Raw genomic sequence first — 13,793 nt, forward strand, 5'->3', positions numbered from 1 at the left:
GAATTAACCCTTGAAGGTACCTGCTTATCCACAGTTTTGCTTTCCATGGTTTCAGTTACCCATAGTCAACCGTGGTCCAGAAGCAGTTGATCCTCCTTCTGCTGTATAGTCTGAAGGTCAATAGTAGCCTGAGGCTCCATCACATGCCTACATCATTCCCTTCACTTCATCTCATCACGTAGACATTTCACTATCTCACATACTCACAAAAAGAAGAAGGCTGAGTACAGTACAAGACCTTTTCTGAGAGATAGACCATATCCACATAACTTACATTACAGAGTATTGTTATAATTGTTCTTCTTTATTATGAGTTATTGTTCTTAATCTCTTATTATGCCTAATTTATAAGCTAAACTTTATCATAGTATGTATATGTAAGAAAAAGCATAGTATATGTGTACAGGTCTGTACTACCTGTGGTTTCTGGCATCCACTGGGGGTCTTGGAACATATTCCCTATGGCTAAGGGGGGATATAGAAAGATAATCATTTTCCCACACAAACTTGGAAAACTTGTAAGTGACTCTAAGTCTGACAGACAGAATTATTTATGAACAATGGATGTGTTCTCTGAGAAAAGCAGAGTAATCATCAGTAATTTTGTATTGATCTTTATTGATCTCTATATTATACATAAATTATATTACCTTTGATGGGCTTACATTCTATCCTAGTTAAGGAGACAAAAACAACATTAAAAATGTTTTGAAATTGTTTTAAGGTATTTATGTAAAGCATTGGATATTAATTCATTTCACAGACAGTAATACTGTAGGAGTGTGCTTTAACTTTTATTTTTTATTCTTATCAATAGTCCAGTCCTGATTGTAATTTTTTTTTTAGATTTTACGTAATTTTTTTCAGCCATAGATCTCATGGTTTTTGCTACTCTTAGTACTTCAGGAATAATACTAAATAAGCTTTCATGTGGATATAAAATAAATAAAAGGATAAATAAATAAAGAAAAGGATAATTATAATACATAAGCTTTGTCTTGGGGAATTATGCAGATAGTTATTAAGGAAACACTTTCCATGATTATACCTTTTAATGATTTATTTTATAATTAGTTTGACTAAAGAAGAGAGAAATTCATTTTATGTAGTAAAAATATATGTAATTGTATGTATTGAAAACAATATTCTATTATCAGAAATTGAATTCTGATTTTTCTCTGGGAAAAAAATTATTCATAGATGTGCATGTATGTGTGTGTGTGTGAGAGAGAAGGCATAGTTTTGTTTTGTTTTTTAATCGTTAATTATAGGCTTTCCTTCGGCAGAACTGCCTAGCTACATAACTGCTATGTGAGGAAATTGTTGATGATAATAAAGTGAATTTAATGTTTCTGGCCATGCCCTGGGTCCTAAACCATTTATTGAGTTTTGTGACTAGACTACAAAGTTAGATGACATGTGACATTGCTGTGTCCATAGATAGATGAGAAAACCTCCAGTAGGTTTTCTTTTTAAGGGAAATCTGGGCCTATGTTACAAGGAAACACCAGGCACTGTTCCCAAGTGTCTCATGCTAGTTACCTAAATTTTATAGGCAACAACACTATTATACAAATAGTGCTTCGAGTAATAGGTAAACTTTTCAATATTTCAAAATTTAGTTAGTTTTTATTTTGCATGAAATTCTTAAAAATACTTTGTGATGTTGAAAATTTTAAATTGCCAGCTTTAAAATGTGTTCAAACAGAAGATGCTCCTTATTCCACACAAGTAAATTGGGTAATTTAATCATTTTGGGGTTCTAGTAAATCATGACAACCTATAAAAGTTAACTTGTGGTCCAAAGTGTATAAAATATCCATAAGGAAGAATCCCTGTATAGTAAAGGGAAGACATGGGGATTTACTCATTCTGTTGTGTGACAGATCTTCTATCCTATGCTTGGCTTATCTAGCATATACTCAGCCATACAGACATATTGGAGTATGCTACACTTACAGATATTTTAATGCCATTGAATGGAGTTTAAGGAAGGCCGAGGGGCAATCATATATCATTTGTTCATGTATCCATGTCACATTAGAGTGTGTTCTGATACAGGCACTGTGTTAGGTGCCACATAAAAGGATTTTATTAAGCTCACATTTTAGTGGAAAATGAAGGGAAAGGCAAATACATAGTTATAATTTGATAAATGCTCTAAGTCTATGTAATGTTCCATGCAAATACAGTTAAAGTAGACATAAATTCTAGGAGTAGTACAGTTTAGTGGTGACTTCAGAACAGAAATGTTATAAGAAATGTCTGGTTCTTAAAGGCAAGGAATTAGGAGGAGAATGGGAAAAACAAAAATGCACATGAACCACTTACATACAGTGACTGGTGAGGAGAGATTAGCATGGCAATGAACGGCTCCAGTGGTTCAGGTAAGTGTTGATGAGCACCTGTTAGAGAGCAAGGTCTGTGTGAGTAGACAAGAGAGGACAAATAAAGAAATGTCAATACCATGATCTATCAATCATTATAATCACTTCCTCTTGATTACATGTTCAACTCCCTTGCCTTCCTCCCACTATCTAGTAGTAATGACCTGACCAAACCTTAACCCTGGTTAAATACAATTCTTTACCAATTCTGTGACAGCAGTATGCTTTTGAATGTGGCCAGAGAAAAATATGCAACCATGATAATCAGCTGTGCTTTATGTTCATGACCACTAACCTCAAAAGAGGTACTCAACAACAGTGCAATTGTTAGTTTTTCTATTGTCCATTTTCCCATATCTATTGGGTCACTCCTCTCAGTATACAAATATGCTGTTATTCCTCTCATCCAAAAAGCAAAGCAAAATAAAATGAAACAAAAATCTTTTTTTAAAAGATTTATTTATTTGAGAGAGACAGAGTGAGCATGAGCTGGGGGTGGGGCAGAGGGAGAGGAAGAAGCAGACTCCCCACTGAGCAGAGAGCCCAATACAGGGCTCAATCCCAGGACCCTGAGATCACAACCTGAGCTCAACGAAGTCAGGCACTCAACTGACTGAGCTACCCAGACACCCTGAAACAAGAATCTTTTTCTTTCTTGATCCCTATTCCTTCCAGCTACAGTCCCATTCCTCTGTTTTCTTATTCAGCAAAACTTCTTTTAAAAAATCCATAGATATTGGGGCACCTAGGTGGTTCAGTGGTTTACGAATCTGCCTTTGATTCAGGTCATAAGCAAGCAGCCTGTGCTCGTGCCCTCTCTCTCTCTCAAATAAATAACGTCTTTTAAAAAAATCCGTATTGTTTTCAATTTCTATCCTCCTGTTCTCTCTTGAATCCTTCTTTATTACTTTTTTTTGCCCAGCTATTCCACTAAAGTCACAAGTGACTTCATATTGCTGAATCCCATTAGTTTAGTTTCCATCTCTCTTACTCACCTCATTTGGTTAATCATCCACTCTCCTTGTCTTCTTCTCTTTCTTCTCTTCTCTTCCAGGATATTTTGCTTTTTGGTTTCCTTATGTCTTACTAGCTGGCATTCTCATTCCCCTTGGCTCGTTTCTCCTCCTCTCAGTGTCTTATCCTGGAGTACCCCAAGGATAAGTCCTCAGGCCTCTTTTTTCTTTTTGTCTTTACCTTTGGTGAGCTCATCTATTCTCACAGCTTTATATCACCTATGTACTAATAACTCCCCATTTTCTGGACCTCTCCCTTAAACTCCAGGCTTACCTATGTGCTCCCAGGAGCTGTTCTTCTGCCAAAAGCCTTATTACCCGAGTACGACTACTTCGTCCTGACTACTTTTAGGTCCTAATTTAAGTAGCAAACTTCTCTCAGTATAGACTTGTCCATGTGTGCGTGCATTATCCCTCATGTCTGCATTATTTTTTTCCATTGCTTTTACCATGTGACATACAATAAATTTAACCAGTGCCTGCCACACAGTATGTGTTCAATAAATACTTGTGGAAGGTGGGAGGGAGGGAAGGGGAGAATGAAGGAAGGAAGGACAACTATCAAAGGAAGATTTTGGTGACTGGCTAAATATGCAGGTTGAGAGAGATGTAAGATTCAAGAATGACCAGATTTTCAGGTTTTTGGTAGTTACAAGCTTGGTGGTTCCAGGAATTCAGATTAGTCATACAGAAAGAATGTATAGATTGGAAGCCAGCGAGACAGAGAAGGGAAAGATTCTAAATGTTTGTTTTTCTCTAAAGGAATGTGATAAGAAGATGAGAGCCAATACCTAAGCAAGAAATTAGTCCAGAAAAAGGCTTTGTATTTTATTTTTCTCCCAGTATTCTCCAATCATTGCAAGAGAGATTGTCAGTCCTTTTGTCATTTATTTATGCATTGCCTGTTAAGTTCCAGGATCTGCTCTAGATACCTTATGTATTTCATAACTAATTCTTACCCATAAGAATTAGTTATGTTATTAGCTATATATTATACATAATAATATTATATATTATGTTATGTTATTAGTTATTCTAACCCATAAGAATTACCCGAAAACCATAAGGCAGGTTTATTCCCGTTTTTCCCGGTGGAGAAGCAGAGGCTCAGAGCCCCAGCTCAGTACAGCTATCATGACCCCAAGCTAGGGCTGCCAGTTCCAAAGTCCTTGTAAATTTTGCCCTTTAATTTATGAAAATGTAAATCAGGGAAGAGTGTTTTAAAGAATCTTTTTTGAAAATTTATCGTTTGAAATTCTGTTTGAATAAAAATGCAAAAGCCACAAATGAAAAAAATGGTGTAATAATTCTAAGTTAAAGTGATTTCCAATTGATATCAATTGTTCCTTATGTGCTTTTTATTACATAAATAACTTATTTCTTAGAAACATTCACCATAAATATGTTTTCAAGAGACTGAAGAAAACTATAGGCTCATGTAAATCTTTTGTACCTATTTGTGGACATTTTAGATGTAATTCTGCTGTATAAAACATAGCTGGGAATCACAATGCAGTTTCTTATAGCTCTCCTACATAAAGTAAATCATTACCATGTATAACCTTATCCTCATAAAGTTCAATTTTCACTTAATTAGTAAGTAATCAAAGTTTAACTTCCTAGTTAATTTGCTAGTTAGTTTCTGGTTAATTGAAATTGTTATAAAATTCTTTATATAATCACAAAATTTTATAGCAAATTTACAACTGAACTGTTACTTCCTTACAGATACAAATTTGGAATCTCAGAAGCTAAAACAACCCGGGTTAGAATGGAAGTTGGCAGATCTTTGCTTGTATGCTAGGGTGGCCCATCAGAACATAATGTCTGACATACCAGCTCTGGCATTATCACCTTACAGTCACCAGGATTCTCTCTAGAGCAGTCTCAGATATCTTGTCTTCTCTAGGGCAACAGAGACTCAAGGGCTTATATTATATCTGTGCTTATATTTAAGCACAGATCTTCTCCTAACATTAGTATGTTCCTACCAGCTGCTAAGGGAGAATTAATATGAACATTTCTTTAGAAATTGTTTTCTTTCCAGGCAATGCTGGATAGATATTTGTAAGTGTATTTTCCTTTTGCAGTATTTTACTTTAATTATATTAATTTATTATTGGTTGCATTGGTTTATTATTATATTAGCCATGTTACTGTATTAGTTATATTAATTGTGTTAGTTTATTATTGCTTTTGTAACAAATTACCACAAATTCAGTGGCTTAAAACAAGTATATTTTCTTACAGTTCTGAAGATCAGAAGTCTAAAATGAGATTTAGTGAGCTAAAATCAAGGTGTTGTCAGAGTTGTGTTCCTTTTACAGGCTCTGAAGAATACATTCCCTTGCCTTTTCCAGCTTTTAGGATAAACCTGTATTTCTTGGCTCATGGTCCCTTTCTCCATCTTCAAAGCTAGCAGATAGTATCTTCAGATTTCTCTGATTCTGACCCTGTTCCCTCTCTCCTTCATTTACAAGGATCCTTGTGGTTATGTTGGACCTAACAAAATAATCTAGAATAATCCCTTCCTGGGACACGTGGGTGGTTCAATCAGTTGAGCGTCCGTCTCTTAATGAGAGCTCAGGTCCTGATTTCAGGGTTGTGGGATGGAGCCCCACGTTGGACTCCACTCTCAGCTTGGAGTCTGCTTGAGACTATCTCTCTTCCTCTCCCTCTACACCTCCCCCCACTTGTGCGTGCACACTTTCTCTCTTTCTCTCTCAAAAATAAATAGAAAGAAATCTTAAAAAAAAAAAAAATACTGAAGAGGCACCCAGGTGGCTCAGTCGATTAAGCATCTGCCTTTGGCTCGGGTCATGATCTTGGGGTCCTGGGACCAAGCCCCGAGTTGAGATTAAGATGTGGGTGTCTCTTGGAGCATTATTTTATCTATCATGGTGGTACAGGAAAGTTTGACAGGAGAAGAGATTAATGTTATTTACTGATTTGATAAAATTTTATAGATTTGGGATTTTTTAGAACTTTGTGATTTTACTAAATTATTGGCAGATATTCATCACAATTGTAGGTCTAAAAATAAAAATTATATAATTATGATCATTTCACAATATATACAAATATTGACTCAATATGCTGTATACCTGAAACTGTTACGATATTACTATGAGTTAATTATCTCAACAAAAAAAGATATGATTATGTCAATAGATGCCCAAAACATATTTGACACTGTATTTAATAACAACTATTTTATTACACTTTTATAAAAAACACAACATAAAATTTACTATCTTAACCATTTCTAACTGTACAGTTTGGTAGTGTTAAGTATATTTACACTGTTATGCACTTAACATCCTTTTTTTCTGTACTCTTTATATAAAAGAATGGAAGTATTTTTTCATGACATATAAATATTTGTGTGAAACCAACCTTTGCCATCTTAACATAAGTTAATGTTACTTAAGGTTGAAATACTAGAGATATTCCTACTAAAGCAAAGAAAGAGCATGAATCATTTTGGAATTTCTAGCCAATGAACAAGATAAGAAAAATAAATTAGAGTTACAGATATTAGAAAAAATATAAAATTATTTCAAGTATAGATACATAAAAATTCAAAGGAATTAACTGAAAGCTATTAGAACTAATAAAATAATTTAGTTAAATATGTGTTTACCCAATAAAATATTAAAATTATTTACTCTTTTAAAAATGAGAAGTAATCAGTTAGAATATACAGTGGAAAATAAAGAGTTGGATGACAAAGAGACTGAGTTCACTCACACTATAAATATAAAGAAATTCTGGATAGAAGATACCAAAGAATGTGACTACATAACCAAACATTCATCACAGTTTTCAATGCACCTATTCTCTGGACAATTCTATTTCTATGTATTTGTCCTACAGAGATATTCATATATATGTGAAAATGACATAGTAAAAGGCAAATTGTTTTGGCTCTGCCAGAAATAGCATAAAGTTGAAAATTTCTTAAATGTTCATTTATTGGTGACTAACCCATTAAATAAATTATGGTATGTATCTGTAATGAAATACAGTATAGCTCTTAAAATGAAGTAGCTTTATATAAAGCAGCAATATATTTATATGTACTGGTATGAAAGGATCTCTAAAATTCATTAAGTTAAAAAAAGTCAGATACTGAACACTATATGGTATTCTACCTTTTGAGCTGAAACAACTGTTGTGAAGGTCCCCAATAACTAATTCTAATGACCAATGGCCAGTCCTCTTCTTAATTGATCTCTCAACAGCATTTGACCTACTTGTGCCCTTTCTTCACTTGGCTTTTAAGACACTACACTGTTTTTGGTTCTTCTCTTACTTTACTGGTCACCAGAGGCAAATCTAGCACTTTGGGAACTAAAGTTTATATAATCTGGGAAACCCTTTAAAGATAGAAGATATATTACAAATAAATCGTAATTAGGTAAGCACATGCATAATGATTTAGAACAAGGGGGAACATCATAACTAATTATTAGAACAGTAAGAGTGTCAGGTCCCCTTTTTCTGATATCTTATTAGGCAGTTTACTAGAAATGCATACTTAGAAATGTTTTCTGGTCACATCCTGACTTGCCCTCCTTACTTAGAGGACACTACACCTCCCAGCAATTCCCACCACTCAAAGGGACCCATCCTAATGAGAGGTCCTAAAGAGACCCTTCATTAGCATCATGGGAAATTCACCTCTCTTGGTTACTCCTCAATCTCCAAGACTGGTTCCTTCCCTTCTCCCTCATATCTTTGGTTAAAGTGTCCCAGGTCTCAGTTTTGATCTTTTCTCTAGTAATACCTACTCACTTGCTGATTTCACCAAACTCAACTATCTTGTGACTTTCATTATCATCTGTATGTTGATAACTTCTAAATTCATACCTTGAGTCCAAACTTCTGTCCCATACTCCAGACTGGTATCGCCAACTGCCTATTCAATACCTCATTTAGGTATTTTGCAGATACCTGAAATACAGTACGTTGAAAATTGAAGCCCTGAAATCACTCCCAAAATTGTTCCACTCAGCTTTCCGTATCTCAGTTAATGGTAACCCCATTTTACACTTATTCAAATCAAACATCCTCCCACTTGGCATTATTCTTGATTCCTATTTTTCTGACATTATATTTGGAATTTGACCATTTTTCCCCCACTTTCACTATGTTGCAAGATGAGTTCCCAGGGAAGGAGACCCAAATTGAGATTAGCATGCCAAAGATTTATTACAGAGTGCTCTTACGATAAACACCTGTAGAATGGCAATGACTAAAGCAGGATTGAGCAGAGGAAGAAGTCTAGCTGCAATACAGTATAAATGGAAGCCTCAGCTAATCCTGAGATGGGGGCAGGAAATTCAGACCTTTTTGTCAAGTATCAGTTGTCATTGGATGCAGACCATTCCAGGAAAGGGGCATGATCCTTGAGCAAAATAGCTCTCTTTTTTTTTTTTTTTTTAATTTTTTATTTATTTTCAGCGTAACAGTACTCATTGTTTTTTCACCACACCCAGTGCTCCATGCAATCTGTGCCCTCCCTAATACCCACCACCTGGTTCCCCCACCCTCCCACCCCGCCCCTTCAAAACCCTCAGGTTGTTTTTCAGAGTCCATAGTCTCTCATGGTTCACCTCCCCTTCCAATTTCCCTCAACTCCCTTCTCCTCTCCATCTACCCTTGTCCTCTATATTATTTGTTATGCTCCACCAATAAGTGAAACCATATGATACTTGACTTTCTCTGTTTGACTTATTTCACTCAGCATAATCTCTTCCAGTCCTGTCCATGTTGCTACAAAAGTTGGGTATTCGTCCTTTCTGATGGAGGCATAATACTCCATAGTGTATATGGACCACATCTTCCTTATCCATTCATCCGTTGAAGGGCATCTTGGTTCTTTCCACAGTTTGGCGACCGTGGCCATTGCTGCTATAAACATTGGGGTACAGATGGCCCTTCTTTTCACTACATCTGTATCTTTGGGGTAAATACCCAGCAGTGCAATTGCAGGGTCATAGGGAAGATCTATTTTTAATTTCCTGAGGAATCTCCACACTGTTCTCCAAAGTGGCTGCACCAGTTTGCATTCCCACCAACAGTGTAAGAGGGTTCCCCTTTCTCCACATCCTCTCCAACACACGTTGTTTCCTGTCTTGCTAATTTTGGCCATTCTAACTGGTGTAAGGTGGTATCTCAATGTGGTTTTGATTTGAATCTCCCTGATGGCTAGTGATGATGAACATTTTTTCATGTGTCTGGTAGCCATTTGTATGTCTTCATTGGAGAAGTGTCTGTTCATATCTTCTGCCCATTTTTTAATATGATTATCTGTTTTGTGTGTGTTGAGTTTGAGGAGTTCTTTATAGATCCTGGATATCAACCTTTTATCTGTACTGTCATTTGCAAATATCTTCTCCCATTCCGTGGGTTGCCTCTTTGTTTTGATGACTGTTTCTTTTGCTGTGCAGAAGCTTTTGATCTTGATGAAGTCCCAGAAGTTCATCTTTGCCTTTGTTTCCTTCGCCTTTGGAGACATATCTTGAAAGAAGTTGCTGTGGCTGATATCAAAGAGGTTACTCCCTATGTTCTCCTCGAGGATTCTGATGGATTCCTGTCTCACGTTGAGGTCTTTTATCCATTTCGAGTTTATCTTTGTGTACGGTGTAAGAGAATGGTCAAGTTTCATTCTTCTACATATAGCTGTCCAGTTTTCCCAGCACCATTTATTGAAGAGACTGTCTTTTTTCCACTGGATATTTTTTCCTGTTTTGTCAAAGATTATTTGACCATAGAGTTGAGGGTCCATATCTGGGCTCTCTACTCTGTTCCACTGGTCCATGTGTCTGTTTTTATGCCAGTACCATGCTGTCTTGGTGATCACAGCTTTGTAGTAAAGCTTGAAATCAGGTAACGTGATGCCACCAGTTTTATTTTTGTTTTTCAACATTTCCTTAGCAATTCGGGGTCTCTTCTGATTCCATACAAATTTTAGTATTATTTGCTCCAGCTCTTTGAAAAATACTGGTGGAATTTTGATTGGAATGGCATTAAAAGTATAGATTGCTCTGGGCAGTATAGACATTTTAACGATGTTTATTCTTCCCATCCAAGAGCATGGAATGGTCTTCCATCTTTTTGTGTCTTCTTCAATTTCTTTTAGGAGTGTTCTGTAGTTCCTCGAGTACAGATCTTTAACCTCTTTGGTTAGGTTTATTCCGAGGTATCTTATGGTTTTTGGTGCTATAGTAAATGGAATCGATTCTCTAATTTGCCTTTCTGTATTTTCATTGTTAGTGTATAAGAAAGCCACTGATTTCTGGACATTGACTTTGTATCCTGCTACATTACTGAATTGCTGTATGAGTTCTAGTAGTTTGGAGGTGGAGTCTTTCGGGTTTTCCATATAAAGAATCATGTCATCTGCGAAGAGAGAGAGTTTGACTTCTTCCTTGCCAATCTGGATACCTTTTATTTCTCTTTGTTGTCTGATTGCTGTTGCTAGGACTTCTAATACTATGTTGAACAAGAGTGGTGAGAGTGGGCATCCTTGTCGTGTTCCTGATCTCAATGGGAAGGCTGCGAGCTTTTTCCCATTGAGGATGATATTTGCTGTGGGTTTTTCATAGATAGATTTGATGAAGTTCAGGAATGTTCCCTCTATCCCTATACTTTGAAGCGTTTTAATCAGGAACGGATGCTGGATTTTGTCAAAAGCTTTTTCTGCATCAATGCAAAATAGCTCTCTTGAGCAGAGGCATTCCCTGAAAGGAGCTGACTGCTGAAGGCAGTTGAGGATCGTCTGCTCCAGTACCACTAGCAGCTAAGTCCTTTATTCCTAAAGAGAATCTGGGTGGCACATCCCAGTGCCCAGCACACACTGCTACCAGTTTAGTCCAAGCTGTTATCAGTAGTTTCCTAAAGGGTCTCCATCCTTCTGCCCCTGCCCCACCCCCATGGCCAATTTCTTCACAGTGGCTAGAGTGATCCTTATAAAATATCAGTTAGATCATTATACTCCTCTGCTGAAAACCCTGCCTGCAGTGGCTCTCCATTTCACTTACAGTGAAAGCCAGTATCCTGACAGTGGCCTGCAATGCCTTGCATCATTCTGTCTCTCTTTACTTTTCTCACGTATCTCTTCCCACTCATCTGCTCCAGCCACAATTGTATTCATGGTGTTCCTCTCACATATCAGGCATTGTCCAGCCTTAGCAGCTTTTCGATTGTTGACTCTTCTGCCTGGAATGCTCTACCCCTGGATATCTGTATGTTAACTTTCTCAAGTCCTTTCAAGTCTTTGATTAGATGTTATCTACATGCAACTAATGAATCGTTGAACACTACAACAAAAACCGACGATGTACTATATGTTGGCTAACTGAACTTAAAAAAAAAAGTTATCTTCTCAATGATTTCTACCCTGAGCACTCTGTTTTGTTTTGTTTTAACGTTTAGACATTTTTTATTTAAATTTAATTAACATATAATATATTACTGATTTCAGCAGGCCTATGATTCATCAGTCTTATATAATATCCAGTGCTCCTTACATCACCTGCCCTCCTTAATGTCCATCACCCAGTTACCCCATCCCTCCACCCCCATCTCGTTGAGCAACCCTCAGTTTATTTCCTATGATTGAGAGTCTCTTATAGTTTGTCTCCCTCTGTGGTTTTCTCTTGCTTTATTTTTCCCTTAATTTCCCTAGATCCTCAGTTTTGTTTCTTAAATTCCACTTATCAGTGAGAACATATGATAACTGTCTTTCTCTGATTGACTTATTTCACTTAGCATAATACCCTCTAGTTCCATCCACATCATTGCAAATGGTAAGATTTCATTCTTTTGATGGCTGAGTAGTATACCATTGTGTGGAGATTGTGTGTGTGTGTGTGTGTGTGTGTGTGTGTGTGTGTGTGTGTGTATGAATAATATATACATATCCATTCATCTGTTGATGGACACCTGGTGGGTTCTTTCCATAATTTGGCTATTGTGGACATTGCTGCTATAAACATTGGGGTGCAGATGCCCCTTCAGATGACTACATTTGTATCTTTGGGGTAAATATCCAGTCGTGCAATTGCTGGGTCATAGGGTAGCCCTATTTTCAACTTTTTGGGCAACCTCCATACTATTTTCTAGAGTGGCTACCCCCGCTTGCATTCTCACCAACAGTGTGAGAAAGTTCTGAGCCCTTGCTCTTAAATGGCAACCATCCTTTCCCATTTCCCCTTTACTGTGTTTCCATAACACCTACAACCTAAAATACCATAACGTGTAATTATTTGTTATGTTTGCTATTTATTACCCCCAGCATAATTAAGCTCCACAGAGAGGTGTTTTTCTGTTTTGTTTTTTTTTTTTTAATTTGTTTGTCTGTTTCCTTTTTTGTATTCCAAACAGTAGGCACCTAGAAGAGTGTCCAGGGCATAGTAGAAACAGAAGGAAAGAATTAGTGAACTGATTTAAAAATATAACATCTATAGAAATCATTCAGAATGGAGCACAGAATAAAAGTAATTAAGAAATATGGCAGGTCAAGTAAGTGTAGCTCAGTCACATCTTACAGAAGTCAAGTAGAAGTGAACAGAGAATGGGGTAAAGGCATCATCCAAAAAGATGATGACTGAGAATTTTCCAGAAATGGGGATAAACAAAATTTAAATTTGAAGAAACATGACAGTCTTGAGCCATATAAATAAAAACAAACACCAAGTTAAATATACTAGGGGGTGGGGAAATACAGAATATAGAATAAAATTAAAGTAATAGTAGTAGTAATACTAGCTAACATTTTAATAATATTCACCATGTGCTAGGCACTGTTCTGCACACTTTTTTTTTTTTAAGATTTATTTGTTTGTTTTAGAGAGAGAGTGAGAGACAGCACAAGCAGGGGGCGTCAAGGAGAGGGAGAGAAACTCTTGGACTCCCCCTGACATGGGGCTTGATATCATGACCCTGAGATCATGACCTGAGGCAAAATCAAGAGTCAGATACTCAACTGACTATGCCACCCTGGCACCCCAACACACTTTATGTATATTAATTAATCCCTACAATAGCCTTTGATGTAGATATTATGGTATGCATATTGCATGTGAGGAAACTGAAACAGCACAAAGTCTAGTAACTTCCCAATGTCACACAGCTAATAAGTGGTGGAGTTAAAATTCTAATTTGAACTCTAGCAGTGTAGTTTCAAAATAAATTCCAGATAGGTAATGATTTTACCACAAAATGAATTTATCAGAAATGCTAAACAAATGGCAAGATTTCACTCTTTTTTATGGCTGAGTATTATTCCATTGTATTTATATACCACACCCTCTTTACCCACTCGTCACTCTTGTCATCTGCAGCAACATGAGTGAACCTAGAGGTTATTATACTAGAGGGTATT

At 36.6% G+C, this 13,793-nt stretch overlaps 1 protein-coding gene across 2 annotated transcripts in view; it reads left to right on the forward strand.

Annotated features, from left to right (window-relative positions):
* The window catches only part of TBC1D19 (TBC1 domain family member 19), a 161,249-nt gene that overhangs the window by 112,361 nt on the left and 35,095 nt on the right, over window positions 1-13,793 (forward strand). The window lies entirely within an intron of this gene.

This window comes from Martes martes, assembly GCF_963455335.1.
Source record: "Martes martes genome assembly, chromosome: 2".
NCBI lineage: Eukaryota > Metazoa > Chordata > Mammalia > Carnivora > Mustelidae > Martes > Martes martes.